Source organism: Psammomys obesus, unplaced genomic scaffold (assembly GCF_907164565.1).
Source record: "Psammomys obesus unplaced genomic scaffold, mPsaObe1.curated_primary_1811, whole genome shotgun sequence".
Taxonomy (NCBI): Eukaryota; Metazoa; Chordata; class Mammalia; order Rodentia; family Muridae; genus Psammomys; species Psammomys obesus.
In genome coordinates this window covers 3,675,389-3,698,583 of record NW_026590061.1, presented here as the reverse complement: position 1 = coordinate 3,698,583, position 23,195 = coordinate 3,675,389, and the positions used below count along the sequence as shown (strand labels likewise).

General features: G+C 45.4%; 1 pseudogene; it reads left to right on the top strand.

The window, feature by feature from the left end:
• Positions 1-3,974: 3,974 nt before the first annotated feature.
• LOC129675642 (60S ribosomal protein L7-like) lies at positions 3,975-4,636 on the top strand (annotated as a pseudogene).
• Positions 4,637-23,195: the final 18,559 nt, after the last annotated feature.

Here is a 23,195-nt window from a genome sequence, read left to right as displayed (position 1 = left end):
AATTAGAATGTCACCAAAAACAAGGAGGGACTCAACAATTGAAGGCGATACATGAAGTTTCCTAATGGATTAAGAAAATAATTTGTGTGTCTTGTATGTTCAAGGAGATAAAAAGAATAAATGTTGAACATGGATAAAAGTGGTGTCTATAGCCTGAAATTATGTGAAACTAATCATTTTGTGACTTTTAGGAATTTCAGTTGCCTTGATGTCATTTGTACAAAGAATCTGGAGAGAGGCACCGTGGTCAGGACATCTGTCCACTCGGGGAGGTCACTCTGGCATTGCTGAAGTGCACTTCCACCGTTATTTATGTTATTTATGGCAACTCCAGGCAGGTGGAGCTGGAGAGATGGCTCAGTGGTTAAGATGCTGCCCGTTGCTCTTGCAGAGCACCAGCATTTCCAGTACCCACGTAAGGGGCTCAGAGCCACCTGTGACTCCAGCTCCAGGGAATCCAATGCCTTCTTTCCGCCTCCACACAGACACACACACACACAGACACACACACACACACACACACACACACACACACTATTTTTTTTATCCCAGGGCTGGGAAGGGTGATTCTGAGTAAAGTGCTTCCCACACAATCGTGGAAACCGAAGTTTGGTTTAGGAAGCAGCAAAGGCCAGATGGACATGGCAGACCCTGCAATACCGAGGAGGCAGGGACAGAGTCCTCCCAGCAAGCTGACCAGAGGAGCCTCTTCAGGTAGCTCTGCATTCGACTGAGCAACCCTGCCTCAGTAAAGTGAGAAGCAATAGAGAAAGACGTGTCTGTGTCATTGGCCTCCACACTCATAGGCATCCAAATCTGCATACTTGTGCGCACACACACACACACACACACACACACACACCTGTAAACACATTTGCACACATACACTACACACACAAAACAAACAACTGACTCTAGCAAAGGAGTTCCACCACTCTTCTCAGACGCCAGGCCAGAGTTGAATCTGGAGACTTGTCTGGAGGTAAAGTGAGCATAGATGTGCAAGCCTGGTCTGTGCAACTGTAGAAGAGAGTGGAGGAAAAGCTTTTGTGCTGCCAGGTTAGGCAGATAGTTCTTGGCTGAGACATTAAAATCACAGTCCATAAAGGAACAAATCAATAATTCCAATTACACCAGCGTTTACATCTTCTGCTAATTGAAAGGTTTGCTAACCAGGTGAAAGGGAAAGGCGGGGACCAGGGGGTACTTTCAGGACACATCAGGGGCTGAGGAGAGTGTGTGGTGGCTGAGAGCTCTCTCACAAGGTAGGAGCGCATTTCCCAGCACCGTTTCAGAGCCCCCACACCCACCTGCAGCTCCAGGGGACCTGACACCCTCTTCTGGCCTCCACTGGGTTCCTGAACTGACAGGCACATACCCATTCACAGAGACACATACATACACATGTAATTTAAAATAAATTTAAAATGATTTTTAAATACACATAAAAAATCTTTACATATAGAAAGCATCAAGAACTGATATGTCAAAAGTAAGAAATTAATAGCAACAGAAATAAAGGCTCAAAAAGTCAGTTGCTCATGTCACAAAAACATAATATACAGATGGCAAAGGAGCAGGAGAAAGATGCTTCAATCGTTAGTTCTGAGAGGAGCCTGCAAGGGACAACAGAACACCATTACACGATCATTCCAACGGGTGAGTCGGAACGACTGGCCACACCAAGTGCTGAAGACGCAGGGGAATCCCTTCTCAGAGGCTGTGGAAATGTACGCTCCATGATCCCTTTGGAAAACAACTACAAAGCTGGGTTTTTCTTATTGTATATGCATGTGTATCTGTGTGTGGGTGCGTGCACATGAGTGCAGGTGCTCCCAGAGACCAGAAGAGGGCCTTGGATCTTCTGGAGCAGGAGTTACAGGCTGTTGTGAGCTAGGCAATGTGGGTGCTCGGAAGAGCAGTATGCACTCTTAGCCACTAAGCCACCTCTCCAGCCTATGCACAGTTGACACACTGACCCAGACTCTGCGCTCCTAGAGAAATACAGACACACGTGCAAATAAAAGTGTTCACATCAATGTTCAAAACAAGCTGATAAACAGCCATCACATACCATATTACTCTGCAATAAAAATGAACTTCAGAAACTGGCTGTCATGTGTGCAAACTGTCGATCAATTACACTGAGTAGATTCTGGAGGAAAAAGGATGAACAGGAGTTCTGGAAAATAAAAGCTAGTTTTGTAGTGACAGAAAGCAAGTCAGTGGTTGCCTAGACGGCAGTGGGATGGAAGGAGCAGACGCCAGCGACCGTGAAGATCCTAGGAGAAAGCTGGTGATGGCAACTACATTACTTTCCCAGGGATGATGGTGTATTCACAAAAGTACAAGGATGCTGCCTGGAGCAAACATGTCAAGGCACACAATCAAGACTTGGTATGTGTTGTCACTGTGACAGCCATTGAAGAGACACAAGCATTTTTCTTCTTGACTGAGCACTCTACCAGTGTTTTTTGTTTGTTTGTTTGTTTGTTTGTTGTTTTTTTTCAGTATTTGTTGATACTCATTCTTGCACGGGTTTTCGATATTAAATTCTCAACACTCTGGTTTCTGCCATTTAAAATTATTGTGAGATTTTTCAAAGTTAACTTGTCTCTTAAAATCTCAGGTATTTAAATTTTTAGATGTATGTTATTTTTATGGGTACGGGTGTTTTGCATCAGATGCATGCCTGGTGCCTACAGAGCTCAGGTGCTGTCAGGACACCCAGAACTGGAGTTACAGATGGCTGTGAGCCTCCAGTTGGTGCTGGGAACAGAACCTGGGTCCTCTGCAAGAACAGCCCTTACCACTGAGCCATCTCTCCAGCCCCAAGAATTCAAATTTTTATACAGTGTCTCTTGTACTTGCTCTATTATCCAAATAACAATTATTTCATCCTCTTCCCATGACCACTCAAATAATCTATCACCTGAAGTCAGTGGTTCTCAACCTTCCCCAAGCTGTGACCCTTTAATGCAGTTCCTCATACCTGATAGGCTAGCGTCAGAGGAAAGGGGAGGAGGACCTCCCCTATCAGTGGACTGGGGGAGGAACATGGGAGAAGAAGGAGGGAGGACAGGATTGGGAGGGGTGAGGGAGAAGGCTACAGCTGGGAAACAAAATGATTAAGTTGTAATAAACAATAAAATAAAAAAATACAGTTTCTCATGTTGTGGTGACTCCTAACCATGAAATTATTTTTATTGCTACTTCATAACTGTAATTTTGCTACTGTTCTCAATCATAACATAAATATCTGTGTTTTCAGATGGTCTTAGGTGAACCCTATGAAAAGGATACTCGGCTCTCCAGAGGGGTCGTGACCCACAGATTGAGAACCACTGCTTTAAGACAATCTGAGTCTGTTGCTTTCCAATGAATTGAAAGAAACCACATTTTGCACAGGGCCCTGAGGATTAAATGAGGTTTTTAAAATGCTAATGTATTATTCAGACGAGTAATTCCATTATCATGACTGCAGCTAATGGTCAGGAGTGTGCCTGTTATCCTGTCAAGCTTCTGAGGCCCATGAGCTCTGTACAGTCTAACGAACAACACAACACAGCCTGCAGGACTGGGCAGGCAGGACGGCTCAGCTGGGTAAGGGCCTTGCTGCCAAGCCAGAGCACTTGAGCTTGATTCCAGAATTCACATGATGGAAGGAGAAAACTGAGTCCTGCAAAGTTATTCTCTGGTACACACACACACACACACACACACACACACACACACACACACACACACTAATACATAAATCTGCCTATGAAAATTATACTTTTCATTGGTCTCTCTGATAATTCTCAATATACAATGAAGATTCCACGGATACCTGAGTCCTGTTTTCTCTTCTTACTACACGGAAGTAAAAATACTTCAGGAGACGAGAGAAGATGTCATTATTAATTTTTTTTTTTTTTTTTTACCCTGGGAAAAAATCTACTAAAATACTACATAAGGCTTAAGGAACTAGGATGGCTCTTTGTTTCTGGCTGGAACCATGGAGGCTATGCCAGAGAAGAAAAAAGAAGGTCCCTGCTGTGCCAGAACCCCTCAAGAAACGGTGAAGGAACGTTGCGGAGTTGAAGGTGAAGCGGCTTTGGAAGATGCTGCAAGGGGGGGGGGGGGGGGGGGAGGTGCTCATCTGTGAGCAGGCCAAGTGCTGTCACACAGTACAGGCAGACGTACCCGACCGAGGATCAGAGGACCAGGATGGCAAGGAGAGCAGGAGGCTTCCAGGTGCCTGCAGAACCAAACCTGGCGTTTGCCATCAGAATCCGGCTGTCAGTGCTGTAAGACCATGGGTCCTCAAGGCCCACAGAGCCTCAGTGGCACCTTTGCTAAGCTCAATGAGGCTTCGATCAACTGAGGGTTGTGAGGATTGCTGAGGACTTCGGAGCCCTGTATTACATGGGGTGTCCCAACCTGAGGTGCAGGAAGGAGTTTGTCTGCAGGACAGGTGTGGCCAAATCAGTAAGAAGCAAATTGCCTGGACAGGTCAATTGATTGCTTGAACTCTTGGTAAATTCGGCATATCTGCACGGACCATCTAATTCAGGAGATCTATACAGTTAGAAAATGCGTCCAGGAAGCAAATAAAATCCTGCGGCCCTGCCTTCTCTACGAGGTGGAATGAAGAAAGACAGCTCACTTCCTGGACAGTGGAGGTGCTGGCAGCAGGGAAGAGCAGATGAACAGGCTTATTAGACGAATGGACTAGGGCTGCCCATGGTGCTTTGTAATCTGGTCAGTTAATAAATAGCCACAGCTTGGCAAAAACAAAAAACAAAAAAACAACAACAACAAAAATGTAGTAGGATGGAAATCCTCCCTGGATTGTTCCTCTGACACTGAACTTGGTGGCATTTCACGGAACCCCTCTGTGTCCTGTTTGAGTCTCAAATCCTTGACCTGAAAGTTTTCAGTGCCCTGTTTGACATCAACACCGCTAGTGAAGGGACAGGCGAGGTGCTAGTTTTATGATGACCGTTTCCCTCCCTTAGTTTTACAAAATTCCATATTCATGTGGTGCTAGCAGCAGTGGAATTTTTAAAGTTAAGAGGAAAAAAAGCAAATACATTTTGGAAAGATTTTTATAGCATATATTTTAAAGATTCAGACACGTATCACATGGAAAAGAATGTGTTTCCCTTCCTTTGTCTTGACTCGTTTATTTTAACCTCGGACCTTTAAAACGTATAGACTGCGGATCTGAGAAAAGAGCCTGAGGCCTCTGTAGACCTGACTGAGAGCCGTTTCTCAGGGCACACCATTCCAGCAAGGCAGCAAACAGGCCGCCTGTGTGGGTGTGAGGAACAGTTACTGCTGGCTCCAAGAGCAGACCTCTCTCAGATGGCCCCCAGGCTCCTATCGGAGCTGTTTGCGGGGTTTGGCGCCCCTGGGCTGCTTTCTACTAAGACTGGCAGCGAAGGAACAGCCTTATGCAGAAGTTCCAGTGTAACAGAGAAAATGTTAAGTGAGGCAGCTTAACAAGGACAGTCCAGCCATGCCGTCTGAATGTGCCTGGAATGTTCCACATTCAAGTCTTGGAACCACACACATGCAAACGTCCCAGCTTCAGTCTTCGTGAAAGACCCGGCCATGCAGAGCTGAAAAGCCTTATGCCTTCATTTTCTACTTAAAACACTTCTAGACTGCAGCTTGGCAATTGTCACAAAACACTTACCATGAGCTGAGAATTACGGGTACAGAAGTGAACACTGAAGAATATAGAGAAGAGGAAAGGAAGCTGAATGAAAGGAATAGAATCCAATGGGATCCGTGATTTCACAAGGCCTGGTGGGTGCATGTGAGTGGGGCGGAGGGCAGAGGTCAGCGTCAGTGTCCTCCTCAGTCACTCTCTAGCTTAGTTTTTCAGACAGGGTTTCTCATGAAATCGGAGCTCACCATGGCCAGCCTCGCTGACTACCAAGCCCCTAGCACCCTCCTGGCTCTCCTCCCTCCAAGCGCTGGGATTACGGGCATAAACCACAACACCAGGGCTTTCACTCGGGCAGCAGAGGATAGAGTGCGGGCGCACGCTTGCATGGCAAGTGCTTTACTGGCTGAACCATCCTCTCAGCCCACAAGCCATCCTTCTGAGTTAAATTAATGTATATGCCTCAAGGTCTAAGAGTAAAGAAAACCCCTTCAAATGCCCTTGCTCACTAACCCACTTCCTTCAGGCTGTAGCTCTTGTACCCTTTGTCCAAACTCCAGGAACATTTTCCCCGCTTCTGGGTCTCTGCACTGGGACCCAGCTCTACCTAACCACTTGGAAACCCTCTTATCACATGATTTTGTGACAAAGCCCATCTAAGAAAATGTCTGCACTCAAGATGACAACAGATGTAGCCCAGATGGCCTTCTCTTCAGCAGCTAGAATGGGGAAAAGGCTGGAGTTAATGTCCTGAGTTCTGTCTTCTTTGGGGTGCTGGGGACTGAACCTCATATGTTGCCCATCTGAGACAAGCAGCTACCACTGAGCTCCAGATCTGGGCAGACTCTCCCAGACACAGCGGTCTCGGGTGAAGTAGAGCCCCAGCGTGTGGCCTTACACACGCTCTGTGGAGACGGACACCGGACACCAGTGCATACACAGAGAACAGGGTACCATGGACCCTGCCCCTCGGGTACTGGTGGGGCCTCAGTTTGTCGGGCAGATGAGGAAGGCTAACACTCTCTGGAAGGACCTAGTTTCATGTGCATGAACCTTTGGAGGTAGGAAAACTAAATAAAAGACCTCGACAGCAATACATTTCTTCCAAGGGGAAGTTTCCTTCCCAAAAAGGGTGGGGAGAGAAAGCAGGCACCTCCTTCCACACAAGGCATGGTGATGCGAAGGGGTTCTGAACAGAACTGGATGAAAATGGAAAACATGAAACACTAAGACTCTCTCTAATTTCCGTGTTATTTTCATTTCTGTGTTTCCAAATGTCATTTTCATGCACAGCGCTGTTGAGATGATCAAATGCTGTTGTGCTGAGACGCTTCAATTATCTCGGGAGCTCCCGGGGAAATCACCCTGTTAAAATCGGGATGCGGGATAAATTTCTGGCCGGCATGCTAACAGTGTCATTGTGCAGAAACAGGGGGTGGTGACAGAGGGAGATACGTCTCCAAAACTAATTCTGAATAGCAAGTAAAACTGTCCTGGTGAGTTGAGCAACAGGAAATTGGGACAAGCTAACTATGCCATGGTCGGACTCCAAGCAACCGAAGGAAAGTATTATAGACCATATCTATACCGTCAGTGAAACGACTGTGTGCTGATTTAAGAATATTCCACAAGTAGCTGTTGAGTATTCTACTTATCCACCAGGAGAGAGAGACTGTGTCTACATATCACTGTATACACATATGCATGCCTACATATGAAATATTTCCGGGGATCAAATTCCAGAGCTTTTACATGTCAAGCGAATGCTCTATCACTGAGCCAGATCCTCAGTCCTTAGTAAGTCTTTATTTCTGAAGGCTTTCAGTGAAGCCAAAGAAAAAACAAAACCATGATCCCACACACGACACACACCCGAGATCCACCACGTGGGGCACTGAAGCATCATGTCGATGACGATGACCACGGTGCTGGGTCAGGCCTGTACAGGCTATGCTGCCATGACTCGTTCCTCTCGGGTCATACCCCCTGCTAAACCCTGCTCTGCCCCTCGCTAAGTAAATGAACAGCAGGGCAGCCATCACAGTTCATGAGACTTGTTCTAGTGACAGCTTTAAGCTCAGGACAGGGACTCTACCACAGAGAAACTGATTTCTAGGGCTCTGATTGGCAAGAGTGGGAGCATGCTCAAGTATGAAAATCTTGGATTTAATTTTAAATTATCTAAACTCAGGCATTAAAAAAAAAAAGGAGGAAGAAGCTGAAGGAAGCAGAGCGCTTGGGATATTTAGAGCTCACATTTAAGAAGAATGTGTGCAAAAAAAAGAGACACAGAATTAAAAAAATGAAACGACAAGAAAAACAAAGCTACAGTGCTTTATCAAGAACACTACATAAGTTTAGTTTTGAAAAAAAAAATTGGATAGAAAAACTTTTCAAACTACCTGGGAGTGAAAGAAAAAAAAAAAAAGAAAAAATAAGTGAAGTGTTTGATTTTCCTCTTATTATGCTAAATAAGATTACAGGGGGAAAAAAAGGAACCACGCAGCTCCTAATTTGCTTCTATTTTCTTGATCTGTGAAAATGATCTTCAGGCTGGAGAAGTGGAGCAAACAGGGCTGAGAGGGAAATAAACTCCAGTTAGGTGAAGAGGAGACAAGAGCTCCTAGCTGCCTGGAGGGAGCTCAAGTCCCCAGATGAAGGGAAATTACTCCCAGGGAGACGGGGAGGAAGCGCAGGTGCTGTCCTCCAAACGCTGTGGGCGCAGCCACTGAGGGAAGGGTGGCCTCGGTGGCAGGGGCACCATGGTGGGGCATGCCGGGAAAACAGCCAAGCGCTGCGTCCAGCATACCCCCGCGGAAAATAAAACATCGGAGAGTTATGCTAAATCGCTGTTTTGAAAGTTGCACAGGGAAAAGAATCAGTCCCTGAGACTCAGCCTGGATCTCCTGAGGCCAGAGTGAACCAAGAGTGAACATGTGGACATCTTAAAGAGCAAAGTGGGGACAGCAGGAGGGACGGGCCGACTGACTTGAAAAAAAAAAAAAAAAGCAAAACATTTTAAAAGATGGACTAGATGTGGGAAGGACAGATTGGTACGTGCCTGAAAGTTTTATAAATCTGCTTGCTAAAGGCAGAGCTGGAATAAGAGGCCGGAAAAAAATAATAAAACGTAATCATAAAAACGAATTCTGAAAGGAGCAGCCAAGTTGGAGGATGGAAGAGAAGCGCGTTAGCAGCAAATGCTGACTCGGCACAGGGAACCCTCACACCGCTGGAGGCGATGGGCCTGCCTGCTTACCACGGAAGGGTCAAGATGCGCGCGCCGTTCAAGGCCGTTATCTCACCTTAGTAACGGGAAGGGCGCACGTTATTTTCTAGACTCTTTACTGGGAAGAGGCACTGATTAAGGAAACCAGGGCAGAAAATTATCTTATCCCACAATTTTGTGCTAAAAGAGATCTTTGCGCCCCACAGGGCAGCGGGAGCCGGTCCCCAGGAAGCCTCCCAGGGCTGTGCTCTACGCTCGGTCTGTTGTTGATGTTCTTGCAGGTGAAGCGCAGCTGCTGCTGTAACTGTGTTTCCAGAGGCCAGGTGACAAATTTCTCATGCTGACCGTTTATAAAGCATCACTTTCCTGGGTCTTCGGTGCGTCGTGAACTTTGGCGGGCCCTTGGTGTTGGGACTCTCATTCCTGTGGAGCCTTCTGGCGATATGGTGTCCCCTAGTGCAGACCAGCCTCCGCGGAGCTACTGCATTTGCTGCACTTGGCCTCTGTAAGCGATGGAGAGGGGGTTTTAATCAGATCAGCCCTTGCTAGAACCACGGGCCTGCAGTGCTCTTCCGTGAGCCTCATCTGTGCCTTTAGATTAGGGGGTTGCTACAGTTTCAATACTTTCTGCAGAAAAGCAAAGGTCAACAAGAGGTGAAGCCTCTCACAGGAGAGGGCCGTGCCCCGTGAGGTGTGGGTAAGTGTGGGTTAGACATGCCTGGGAGCTGAGTTCTGCGCATGCCCGTTGCTTGACTGTCCTGCCTTCAGCCGGCAGAGAGCACAGCTTAGGGTTCCCAGCTAACCAGCGCCAGATAGTGAACTTCCTAGCCTCCAAAACTAAAAGAAAGAATCTTTTCTTTATAAAGTAGCCTGTCTGTTCAGATAAGCAGAACGTAGACCAAGAGGATTTCTAAGTAAATAACTATACTGAAAGAGCTTTGACGAACTTCACCTATTGAAAGTCAAAACAAAACAAGGCCAGTGTTCTTGAGTCTCTTCAATGCCACTGTCAAGGACTTGGGTAAAAAGCATACAGCATGAAGTCATGATACACATGCTTCTAACCCACACTCTAAAATGTGCAGAGCGTAACGATGGACTGGGTATGGGAAACTAAATAGAGATTAAACAGTAAATCCTGCATTTGGAATAAATAATTATGACTTTTCTCATTCTATTATGAAAATATTTCCATTCTCTAGAAATATGTTTGAAAAACTAAGCATTTCTGGGATGAAGAACTGCTCAGCACTTGAGCGGGCACACGCGAAGAACTGAGTTTGGTTCCGAGTGCACACACATCAGATGGCCCAGCCCTCTGCAGCTCCAGCTCCCGAGCACTCGATTCCTTCTTTTGCACTCCGTGAGCTCTGCCCTTACAACTACATATTCCCACACAGAGACGCACATGTATATACATAAGTTAAAATAAAATAAATTTAAAAATAAGAATTATAACTGATCACTCCCCAGTAGTAATAGCCAGTGGCATGTGGCTAAAAAGAAACCAAGAAAAAATTTTAAAGTCACATTAATAATCATTCTTATTGTGTATTAATAAGAACAATCACGTGTTTAATGCTACACCTCCTACAAGAACCACAACGTTCTAGATGAAGCACAGTTCAAAACCAACTCTTAGACATTTGGAATGTGGACAAGGGTGGATATGTCTTGGAGAGAAGGCAACAGAAGGGGTGGAAAACAGGTCCATTGAGAGAAACCACATGGACTCAGAATGTTGGGCTGGAAAAGTCATTTATTTGAAGGGAACAGATTTTATTAAATGGGTTATTCATTCCGAATTCCTCCAACATGCCCAGAACTGACTATGTGCTTATGCCGGGCATTGTCCTAAGCACTGGAAAGAAAAAACAAAATCAAAGCTACAGATCTGCTCCTACTCTGAAAGATATGTGAACCTAGTGAGAGGCAGGCAAGGCCCACTAGGCCCCTGACCCTGAGTGCTGTTGTAAGGGCCTTGAGACCCATGTACTGTACGGTGGCTCAGCAGGAAGTGTCCGCCCCACAGGCTGGTTTTCATAGTGACGGAAGGAGCCGTGCAAGCCGCTGTGGGGGGAGAAGTCGTCCATAATCTCACCTGGCCACGAACTCTGTGAGCTACACACGGTAACAGACGTGTTAAGAGACAATAGTGTGCTAGTGGCGTGAGTGTCATGGGGCAACCAGCCACCTTCTGGCTGTGTTTAATGCCCACTCCACAGAAAGAAACATAGGTATGCCTGGCTCTATGAATATGGCCAAGAGCCCATGGGTGGGGCGCTCACAGGCCTCAGAGATTAACCTACTACCATCATTTTTGTTAAGCTGACATATTTTCAACTGCCCTCTAAATTTGGATCTTTGTATGCAATCATTACTGTAGAGTCCTGATGATTTGACTCTCCCCTGAAAGGTCCCACTTTCCACACCACCCTGGGGTTAAAAGCCAACGTGACTGAGAAGAGGAACACACTCAGACTGTGGTCGAGGTAACCACGTGGTGCCTTGTTCACCAAAGGAGAAAGAACAAGAAGAGCAGACGAAGGTCAAGCCGAAAAAGATGGGCTTGAGAAGCCATCTGTGTGAGAGACGTGTCCAAGAAAAGACAAATAGCACAAAACTGAACCGCCAGGCTCACCTCTTGCAGTACTCTGACTTAGAGAAAGGATTGGAACTGTTTTGCTTATGTACGGAACAGGTGTCTGCATGGAGAAAACCATGTGACCAAGAAAGGAGGCAGAAGTGCACTTGAAGGACAAATTAAGGGAAGGAAACTGAAAAGGGAAAATTGACAGGAAATACCAATAGATGCATAGAAGCTGAGGGGGGTAGAGTTCTTATATATATTTTCTTTTATTTGTGTTTTGAGACGTCTTACTGTATGTATCAAGCCAGCCTTGAATTTGCAGCAACCTTCCTTCTCTTGCCTCCAGAGTGCTGGGACAACAGGCAGGTGCCCCTAAACTCAGCTGAGAGAAGACACAATTCTCAGGAGAAAGTTTCTGTCATCATAGCCACAATTTACGGGAAGGCCACTTAAACAACAACAGGCCTAGAAGCAACGAGCCAGCTGGCATTTTTCTCTGCAAGGGAACTATAGTAGGAGCAGAAATGGAGCAGGGTTTCCTCATGAGAGAGTGTGCACCACGCTATGGATTATAATGGTGCATAGGGACTTCTACTCATCAATAGCCAATTCCAGGTCAACATGGGGATCAGAGGCACAGCAGTATACGGCTTAGACTGGATTTCTGACTCCAGCAGACACTGGGGATCCGATGTTCTACTCAGGATTCCTTCAGGCAGCCTTCACCATTCATAGGTGTGGCCAAGAAACTTGGATGCTGTGATAGACAGAGAGAGAATGGTCGGAGTGCTAGAATGTGAGGTAAGACCATTTAAGAAGGCAGGACTTTTCTGAATGACGTGGGATGCAAGTCCTGGGATGTATCTCACACCGTGGCTATGCTCCCTGGGGCTGGCCAGGGTATGAGACAGTGTGTCAAGTCCTTCCATGCAGCAGTAGGCAGCAGGGTCCCATGATCCAGCCTTAGAGCCCCCCGCTTCCCTCTGCTCACACCTAACTCTTTGTGCGGTTACACCCGGCTGTAAAATGGCAGCAGTCCAGGCCACAGCAGTTTTATACACTCTCGGGAGGAATAAATCATTCCTTAGGGTACATATATATAAAGTGCCAGCCTGTGTTGATGCCCTTGTATGGTTTCCTTTAGACTGCCATCCGTGTGTCCAGTCAGAAGATAGCATTTTACCTGACTCCTTTCTTACCCCCACTGCCATCTTCAGAGGATGTGTTCCAAACTGAGTCTTGAGTTGATTGCCTGGCATTGCTGCCTGCTCCCTGGGGTCTTTCGTGGTATACTGCTTCCTTAACTGGAGTTTGCGGCAGCTTCCAATTTTGCATTGTCTACCAACTAAATAAATGTGAGCTGCTTGGTCAAGCTCAAGCAGCTGTATGTATTTAACCACAGGGTTGGATGCCCAATTTGGGCACGGCTCAGGCAACCATCAGGAGAATTCTGAAAGGAGCATCTGCGAAGCTCCCAGCATATTTTATTAATGACCAGCCAGACATCATAACCCACACCAGGGAGATGAGGACCTAATTAATTAGGCATAATACTACTTAGCACTTACCATTTTCAATAAATATTACTACATGAATGAAAGAATCCTCAAAAGACTCCCGGGAAGCAGGAAATGTTAATCCTCTTTTACAGCGAGGGAACCAGAAACAGAATGGTTTAAAGCCACGAGTGCTAGCATCATTTCCCAGGCTGGTTTTCTCAGAGCTGGCCCCAATGCCATTTTTAGAGCAAAGTGTTTTGAAAAGTCAAAGGGTAGTTTAGGGATAGGGCTGTGTTTCAACTGGTGCAGCTCTTTGTCCTGTGTGCATGGGACCTGGTTTGATCCCCAGGACTGCACACTTCATGTTCAATGTCAGCATCCTGTAATCCCAGCCATCAGATGTACTCCTCGACTACATAGTGAGCCCACCCCAGCCTAGGGTAAAGCGCACACACACACACACACACACACACACACACACACACACACACACGGAAATCAAAAGCAGCACCAGAGGCTTTATATGGAAACTTCCATACTTGTCTCTTATATTTCCTTTGAGGACACATGTATGAACTGGCTAGGAAAAGTTTCTCTACCTAAACTTTAAACAATACATTTACTAAGACGCTGCTGTATCCTAGGTACCCTCCTTGTTCCTGCCGAGGTAATGGACTGCAGACCAAGAATTCAATGAACTAGTGAGTGAAATGCACAGATAAAGAGTGATAAATAGAGTTGCAGAGACGTGTGCTAGGAGGAGGGGTGTAGGCCATGGAACCTTCATGACTGCAGGGCCAAGATGCGTGTGGGCATTAGCACCTACAGTCCCATAATGCGGGCGAATAAGCTGGGGCAGGAGCACTGAGGTCATCTTGGGTACATAGGGAGTGCCAAGACAGTGGGGCCTACAGAGCAAGATCTTGTCTCAGAAACCATAAATAAAGCAGGGCATTATTCTTCAGCTGAAAGGGACATCATGTACAAACTCCAAGGTCAGGAGAGCAGAATCTCAGTGAAGGGGGAGTGGGCGAGGGCAACCCCAGATAGTGAGAGGGGAATGGAGGGAGCCACAGCTATGGGCCCTAAGCCCGGCAGAGGTGTAGAGCTTCCACACTTCCAGTCAGGACAGTGGCAGGTACCAGGTAGGGCTGTGGCAGCAGATGAGTGGCTGCCATTTTACTGACATCATTCTTGCCACAGAGCTGGAGTATAAAACAGGCAAGTTGGGAAACTGTTTCAATAATGTTGAGGTTTACTCAAAATTTATCAAAATAAGCACAGACAGTGCCCGTCTGTCTCCTGAGGTGAAAAGGAGGGAAGTCTCGGGAAGGAGATGGAACGTGGGTTGCAGTAGGCTGGACTCGGGAAGTGTTTACGCTGTCTAGTAGTGACACTGGATTGAGAACAGCACGTCCTGGATAAACTAAATCATGTCGGAGAAGGAACAGAGATCTGCTGGGTCTAAAGTTCCTGTCAGAAAGGAGGCGGTGAGGGCCAGGGCGTTAAACATGGAATTCAGAAACTAGAGGGATGTCACCAGAGTGTGTGATGGTTAGTTCACTTTCCATTGCTGATCGCCGAGGCCGTCAGCTTATAAAGAGAAATGGGTGCGTGTGGCTCTCACCGAATATTTCTCAATTATCCTTCAGCAAAATGAGAAGTAGGAGTAGGTGGCTGGGTGACGTTCCTACTGAGCAGGGCTGTCACTGGCTCATCCCAGTTCAAACACACTAGGCAAAGTTGCAGTGTGTCCTTAGCTTCTGGAAGCAGAGAGAAGTCCCCGTTTTCCTCTCCTATGCCTTCAGATGGCCCAGAAGAGCAGTCCCTGCCTTCTGCCTTCTGCTGTGCTGTGCTGCGGTTTCAGTGAGAAATGTCCACAGTGGGCTCATGTGCTGACCACGGGGGTCCCGGTGGGTGACGCTGTTCCAAAAGGCTGTGGAATCTTTGGAGGTGAAGCTTTGCTCCCTTCTCCAGGAGTGAGTGGGGGTGGGCGATGATAGCCCTGCCCCATTTTCTGTCTACTCTGCTTCCTGGCTGTGGACATAATGTGATCAACTGTCTCGTGTCCCGGTGCCCTGTTCGCCCCACCATGACACACTGTACCTACTCAAACAGTAAGCCAAAATAAACCCTCCCTTAAGTGACTCCTCGTCTGGTATCTTGTCACTGCAAGGAGAAAATTAACAAATATGAAAAGAGTCAAAGAAATCACCTTGTCTTGCTCTCAAAGACTAATTTCAAATGTCTAAAAAAATCTCACCAGGTTCTGCCATTCCAACCTGAGCAGATGAGAGCCTGGAAATCAGTACCTCAGTTATTTTCTTTGGCTTTGCCTTGACTTTCTCCTGTTTTCTCCATCCTGTGTTCCATTCTTGGCAGAAAACTCAAGCCTTAGAAATCTCAGTCTATTCATAAACTGTGTTCAGTTACTATGGCAATGTTGAAGGAATCCGTCATGGCCAAACAAGATCACAAAAGGATCATTTTTATTTTTATTCTCAGTGTTTCCACCAACAAACAAATAAATAAATGCTGCCAGCAGCCAGAGTCGCATTTGCTACTTGGGAAACAACTCTCGTGGTCTGGTTCCCTACTTCTATTTTTTTTTACTTTGTTTCCTCCTTTCATAGAGTTTTATTTTCCCAGATATTTCAATAGGGAAAAAAAAAAAACAAAAACAAAAACACAGTGAGCAGGATTTTCTGAATGTGGATGGTCTTTTTTCCCTTACCTTTTTGCTTTTTTAAGTACAGCTTAAGGTGCAATGATTTTTTTTTTTTTAAGAAACTGCCTAGATCCCAAGATGGTGTGCTGAGACTCATTCAATAAACCCACACAGGAAGCACCCTGGCATGCAGGCTGTCTCCCCGAGAGAGAGCTGCTGTGCTGCCCACACCCTTCACCTCGCCTTTGTTTTTGTGGCAGATGGGAATGAAGTACTTCCTTGTTGTAAGCTACCAAAGCAAGATGGTTGCTCTGCCTTCTCCTTCAGGCATAGCTGACACCAGGACTGGAAGGGGCCTTTAGCCACTTAGCCAGTCATCAGACACGGGAAGTATATAGCACACACTGCTCTGAACAACCTCCAGTCTGTCAGCTGCCATAGCAGCCTCCAAGGAAACGGTGGGCTGTTGATCTTTCCTTTAAGGGGCTGTACAATACTTTAGAGGTTCCAAGACAAAACCCAGTATGGGGGGCAACACCCCCAGATTATCAGAGAAGCAAGGGAACGGCACAGCCTGTCTGCACTTACCTGCAAAGAGGGAAGAAAAGACCTAACAGAGGAGGAAGAAAAGGGTCCCAGTGGGGACAAACCTGTCTTGGGGTCTATCTTCCCCTGCTCACACCATGTGTTTACCAACTGTAAACACAAACATGGCGGCTGTGGAACGAAAGAAAGAGGAAGGCACTGACAATTGTCTTGGTCTATCCTAGCTCCTCATAGTGGCTTTTCACCCTTCTCTATGTGTGACTTAACATCAGGACAATCCTTGAGAATGTTTGAAGATACATCTGGCTTCCACTATCTCAAACACTGAGGATGCCATGTGTTGGCTGCCCCCCTCCCCCCCAGCTATAATCACCTACTTGATTTGAGACATGTCTTGATTTATTGTTGTCTTTGTTCTGTTGCTATAAAAAACTTCTTGAAACTGTTACCGAATTTACATGGTATTTGGAATGACCTGAATTTGTGTTCCCGGGTCATGCTCACTTATGGAAAAAGAAAAAAAAAAAAAAAAAAAAAAAAAAAAACTCTCTTACTCCCTTGAAAAAATAATGAAAATACTAAATGAGATATGGCTGTGTCTGAGTCCTCCTTCTCTGTCACTTTGAACATGATGCTACTTAATATCTGCAATCTTATGTTATTATCCCAGGGAAAGGGCTGATAATCACGTCTGCAGAAGATGGCGGCTGCTGGCATTGTGCTGGGAATGGCGTACAAAGCCCTTGGCGTGGTGCATTCTGAACAACCCTGAGCCTTAAATAAATACCAATGATTAGTAGGTTTGTTACTATAATTTTCAACAGAAGAATGCATACTTCAGTCTCTTATTTGCCATGTATTGTTACATACATTTTTTATATTTATATATTATTTATTATACATATATACATTTATTTATATTTTAGCTTACTCATATGGTGCCCTGGATTATTTTGAAAATACAGAAAGCAAGCCTTTATTCCACCCTGAGTGGTAAAGATGCCCAGATGCCTTGGAAGAAGCTCTTACCCCCCAACCCCCACGCTGTGGCTGTCCTGGACGAGAGGCAGCCTGCTCCTTACCCCCTCCCACGATGTGGATACAGAATGTAGATCGCTCACTTTACACACCAGAGACTTAATACTACAGCTGAGTCCACTTAACTAAATCTAGAAATGTGAATGAAAACGTCCCCGATAGCACCATTGTCAGCAATCAAATGTCACCGTGGGGGAAATGCCAAGAGCAATAGAATACGCATCCATTCTCCTTTCCTTTTATCCACCTGGCAAGATATACCTCAAGTTTATTCTGTACCTGGTGCTGGGCCACTGTGTCCACGAGAAAAACAAGGGCAAGGTCGCATTTGTTTTTCTACAATCCCGGGTGAAAAGGTACGCAGGGGCAGACAGGCCGGATGGAAAGCCACAAACACTGTAGGAAAAACTAATTGTGCGCTGGCAGAAACGGGATGTGGCACTATTGACATTAATTCCTCTGCACCCTGCAACTCGGGTGCATAGGTGGGAGGCAACTCCATCCCGCAACGCTCAGTGTTATGCCAGCTTCCTCAAAGCTTAGTGCACTGTATGCAAACACCGAGGAGGAGCTACAAACTAGGTCGTTTAAAAGCAACTACCGTCATTGTCCGCATATCAGTGTGTGGATGGCGTGTTTGTGTGCACACACGTGTGGGTACACACGTGCACAGAGGCATGCACATTTGGACCCCAGAAGTTTACTTCCACTTCATTTACTGAAGCAGGGTCTCTTGTGTGTTCCACTAGGCTTGCTAGCCTAGTTGCTCCTCCCTTAGCACTGAGGTTACTACAGGCAGCCCTATCTGCCTGCCTGGCTGGTATGCAGTCACTAGGGGTGCAGACTCTGCTCCTCACATTTGCACAGCAAGGATTTGCCAATTTGAATGAGAATGGCACCCACTGGCTCATATCTTTGAATACCTAGTTCCGGCTGGTGGAACATGCTATGGAGCAGACATAAGCTCTCATCTATTTCTCCAGTGCCACGCCAGACTGCCTTCTGCCATGGTCCCCATCGAGAAGGCCATGGATTCACCCTCAGAAACTGAAAGCCATCCCCCAACTAAATACTTTCCATTATAAGTTGTCTTGGTCATGGCATCTCTTCACAGCAATAGAACAGTGACTAAGCCAATTCACTTTACCTACTAGGCCATCTCCCTGGGCCAGTGACAAGCATATGTTTCATGCAAAGAAATGCACAGAATGATGGGGACAGCTGTGTGCAGAGCTCCATGCCAAGGTGGCTTGTTCAGCCATGCTGTTCATGGGATCCTAAGGCATTCTCTACAGAAACTTAATCTTGAAGTTACTTTCTATGTTAAGGGGGGGATAGTGGAATGTTGGCATTTATGTAAATAAAAATAAGAAGCACAGTGAGTCGGTGGCACCCTAATACGTCACCTGGGGTTTCGAGTCAGTCTGTTGATTTTAGGAATGAACATCAAGTGCTCTTTAGGAGGTGGCTGTGGGCTTACCTGTGAGCAGAGGACATTCTGCAGCCACTTGTGTGTCCCCACATCAGAGGGAAAAGCTAGAATAAGACACAGCCCTGGTGAGCTCTCCGAAGTGGGGGTTTTATCCCAACTGTCACCAGCTGTCTTGGGCTCTTATTACTATGAAGAGACATCATGACCAAGGCAACATTTAATTGGGGCTGGCTTGTGGTTTCAGAGGTTTAGTCTGTTCTCACCACGGAAGGAAGCATGGTGGTGTGGAGGCAGACATGGTACTGGAGGAGCCAAGAGTTCTACAACTTGACATGCAGACAGCAGCAGGAGACTGTGGGTCACGTGCGGCAAAGCTTGAGCATAGGAGACCGCAAAGCCCACCTTCATAGTAACACACTTTCTTTCTGCTACTCCAACAAGGCCACACCTCCTAACAGTGCCACTCCCTACGACCAAGCAGTCACTTACATGAGTCCATAGAGGCCATTCCTATTCAAACCACCACACCAGACAAACCCACCGATGTCACCCAGAATGTCAAGGTGTGGGTTTAAGTAGGACAGCGCCATAAAAGCCTGGGTCAGCGCCTCAGGCTGACCTCTCCTAAACAGCTTTGAAGCTCTGGTCCTGTTTACATATTCTCACTGGCTCTGTGCAGCTTTCTTTGCCACCCCCCCAAATGAAACCCTAAAAACTGTGGAAAATGTGAACTCAGAAAATTTGGTTCTGGCATAAGAATATACACAATTACTTGTGAATTTACATACTTGCTTGTGAATTTACACACTCAGTTATGAATTTATATACGTACTGTTCTTACTCCGAGGAGATTCAGAGTGGGTTTTTGAGGGAGTCTTAAGGCTGAAGGGGAATGTTTCTGTGAGGAAAATGAGACTAGCTGAAGCCTCCAGGCCCAGCTGCTCCTTCTTTCTCTTCTTATGCCAGGACCTTGGGACAGAGGATGTTAAGATACATATTGGAAGGGGCGTTCACACACATAGATTCGTAATGTGTGTGCACAGCCTTTGTGTGCATGAAAAACAATGGGTTGTACAGCCTCGGGAAATACTGAAACCAGCAATGAGACATGGAAGAGACATTTACCTTCCTTCTGAACCGGAGGTCACAGTCCCAGCAACTCACATCATAAATGCTAATGAATGCTCTCTTGTGTGATTTGTGCCCATCAAGTGGGCAGGGATGTATGGAGTCAGAGCCGCAGTCTGGTGATTCCGGGGCTGGTGGCTGACTGGTGCCACCTGCTCGCCATGAGCGCTGTGACCGACATGGGCTCTCTCCATATGGTAACAACACTTTTGATCACTATTTTTCTCCTTATGTTTTAATGGTGATTAGAGTTAAAAGAACTTGAAGTCTGCTTCTCTACCACCCTATATAACTAAGCAGTATTATTGATGAGCGATATCTCTCTGTGTGTATTTTGAGTCGATTCTGATTTTTTTTTTAAAGACACTAGCTACAGAACAGTTGCACTAAAGGCCTAAATGAGTCATTTTTCAGTTGTGAGTAAAAATCAAGAATAGAATCAATATGGGCACCTTCATAATTGAAAACCAGTGGGTGATAATTCTGCACTGAAAATAAGATAATAAGAATAAAGATGAACTATTGGTGGGAGAAAAACAAGATTAGCGATGTGATCTCAATTAAATATCAGCCGTTACTAACGCTGCTGTGAAGGAAACAACAACTTCCTTCCTAATCATCCTACATTTCCCTTTTTGGAGTATATAATTGCAAAAGTGTATAAATGTATTAAACAAATCAAAGTTGAATCAATTTAATTTATTATTACTTCTCCTAATTTAATATTTAAGGCATCATTAACATCCAAATATTTTAGTAAGCAGAAATAGTTGTGTTTCTTCAGTGTGTCAAGATTTATTCCATCTCCTTCTGGTATACTGTTTATTGCTCAGTGAGACGTACTGTCAACAATAGCAAAAGGGGCAGGTGAGGCCCATGGCTTTGAGAGTCACAGTGAAAGAAAACGTCCATTTCCCTCACCTCCAAGCCTGACAGTTGTTTTCTTTTCTCTGTTGGCCAAAGAGCTGTGTGATTGTGTACTTAAAAGGAAAAACACTCATAAAGAAAAGTAAATATTCACAGCCTTGCTTCTGGTAAGCCTTCACTTTTGCTTCACTTAGTTACAAGCTGCCTCATTAATGTCCGGCCGTGGCCTTGATGCTAAGGAGCCCAGACCATTGTTCCCTGTGCTTTTTGAGGCGTTCTGTTCACATTTGTTTAGTGTCTTCTGTTTCCTGAAATCATCCTAACTCCAAATTTTTCTCTTACTCATACCTGTAAGTTCTTGACATAATCTCTAAGCAAAAGAGATATCAAGCCAAGGTAACTGAAACAAAGCCTTCGCTTTATTCCACCAACTGTTGGAAACTGTGCTGGGAAATAAACACTGGGAAGCTTGAATTCACAAGAAAATGTATGTGTGCTAATTCACAAATAGTAATAGCTATGAGTTGGGGCTTCTTCATCTGATACGACTAAGTGTATATTAAGTAACTGGGAATTTAGGCCAACAGATTTTTAGTTTTTTCATTAATTTATTCATTTAATCACTTTACAGCCTGACTGTGGCCCCCTCTCTCTTCTCCTCCCCTCCCAGTCCCATCTTCACCCCCCCATTCCCTCCTCTCTTTCTCCTCAGGCCCCACATGGGTACCAACCCACCCTGGCACATCAAGTCACAGTGGGACTAAGCACATCCTCTCACACTGAGTCCAGACAAGGCAGCCCAGCTAGGGGAAAGGGATCCAAACGCAGGCAACACTGATATATATATATATATATATATATATATATATATATATATATATATACCTTCACTGATGTTGAATATTCATTAATTTTACAGGGCTGACTTTCTATGAACCAGCTAGTTCCCCAGAATTGAGACAGAGACCTGCTGATTAATTTAAACAAACTTTAAGCACAATAACTGGGCAGATAATATTTAAACTAACTTTCTAAGATAGTCCAGAAACCTTCCAGCCACAGCCACACTCCCCAAGTTATTTGCTGGGCTTTGTCCTGTCTGGGCTGGATCTGCGCCACCAGGCCACATTCTTTTTCTCCATCCTCTTCCTTTTCTCCTATCCTCCTCCTCTCCTCTCCTCAGACCCCAAGCCCAGGAACTGAAACTCTGCCTACTTCTCTTCTGTCTGACCTCTTTCATTTAATATTGAGGAGAAAAAATTATACAACACCATTTGGTATACGTAAGAATGTACTCATATGGATGGCTACCAGATCTTGGGGCCCAGAATTTAGCATTTGTAAACATAGCACAAGACCAGCTCCCAGCACCCCACTTCAATTGTTAGGGAGAATGAGCTGCACATCTGCTACATGTGTGTAGGAGGCCTAGGTCCAGCCCATGCGTGCTCTTTGGTTGGTGGTTCAGGCTCTGTGAGCCTCTTTGGGCCCAGATTAGTTGGCTCTGTGGGTCTTCTTGTGGTGTCCTTGACCCCTCCAGCTCCCTCAGTCCTTCCTTCCACTCCTCCACAAGTCTCCCTGAGCTCTGCCTGTTGTTTGGCTGTGGGTCTCTGCATCTGTTTCTTTCCATCAACAGCTGGATGAAGCCTCTCAGAAGACAGTCATGCCAGGTAGGATTAACATAGTAAAAATGGCCATTTTATCGAAAGCACTCTGCTGACTCAATGCATTTCCCATCAAAATTGCAACACAATTCTTGGAAGAGCAATCCTCAACTTCATAGAGAAAAATCAAAACCACAGGACAGCCAAAACAGGCCTCACCATCCCTGCTTTCAAGCTGTACTACAGAGCAATAGTAATGAAGCTGGTAGGTACCAGCACAAAAACAGACATGTTGATCAATGGAATAGAACTGAAGACCCAGAAAGAAACTCACACATCTACAGACTCCTGATTTTTGACAAAGAAGTCAAAACTATACAATGGGAAAAAGACAGCATCTTCAACAAATGGTGCTGGTCTAACTGGATGTCTACATGTAGAAAAATGCAAATAGATCCATATTTATCACCCTGCACAAAACTCAAATCCAAGTGGATCAAAGGCCTCAACATAAAACCATATACACTAAATCTGGTAGAAGAAAAAGTGGGGAAGAGCCTTGAACTCATTGACACAGGAAATGACTTCCTGAACAGAATACCAACAGCTCAGGCTCAAAGATCAACAATTAAATAAATGGGACCTCATGAAACTGAAAAGCTTCTCTAAGGCAAAGAACACTATCAATAGGACAAAACAGCAGCTTACAGACTGGGAAAACATCTTCACCCACCTTACAACCAAAGGAGAGCTATTATTCAAAATATATAAAGAACTCAAGAAATTAAATACCAGCAAACCAAATAACCCAATTTAAAAACGGGATACAGAGCTAAACAGAGAATTCTCAACCGAGAAAACTCTAATGGCTGAGAAGCACTTAAAGAAATGCTCAACACCGTTAGTCATTAGGGAAATGCAAATCAAAACAACTC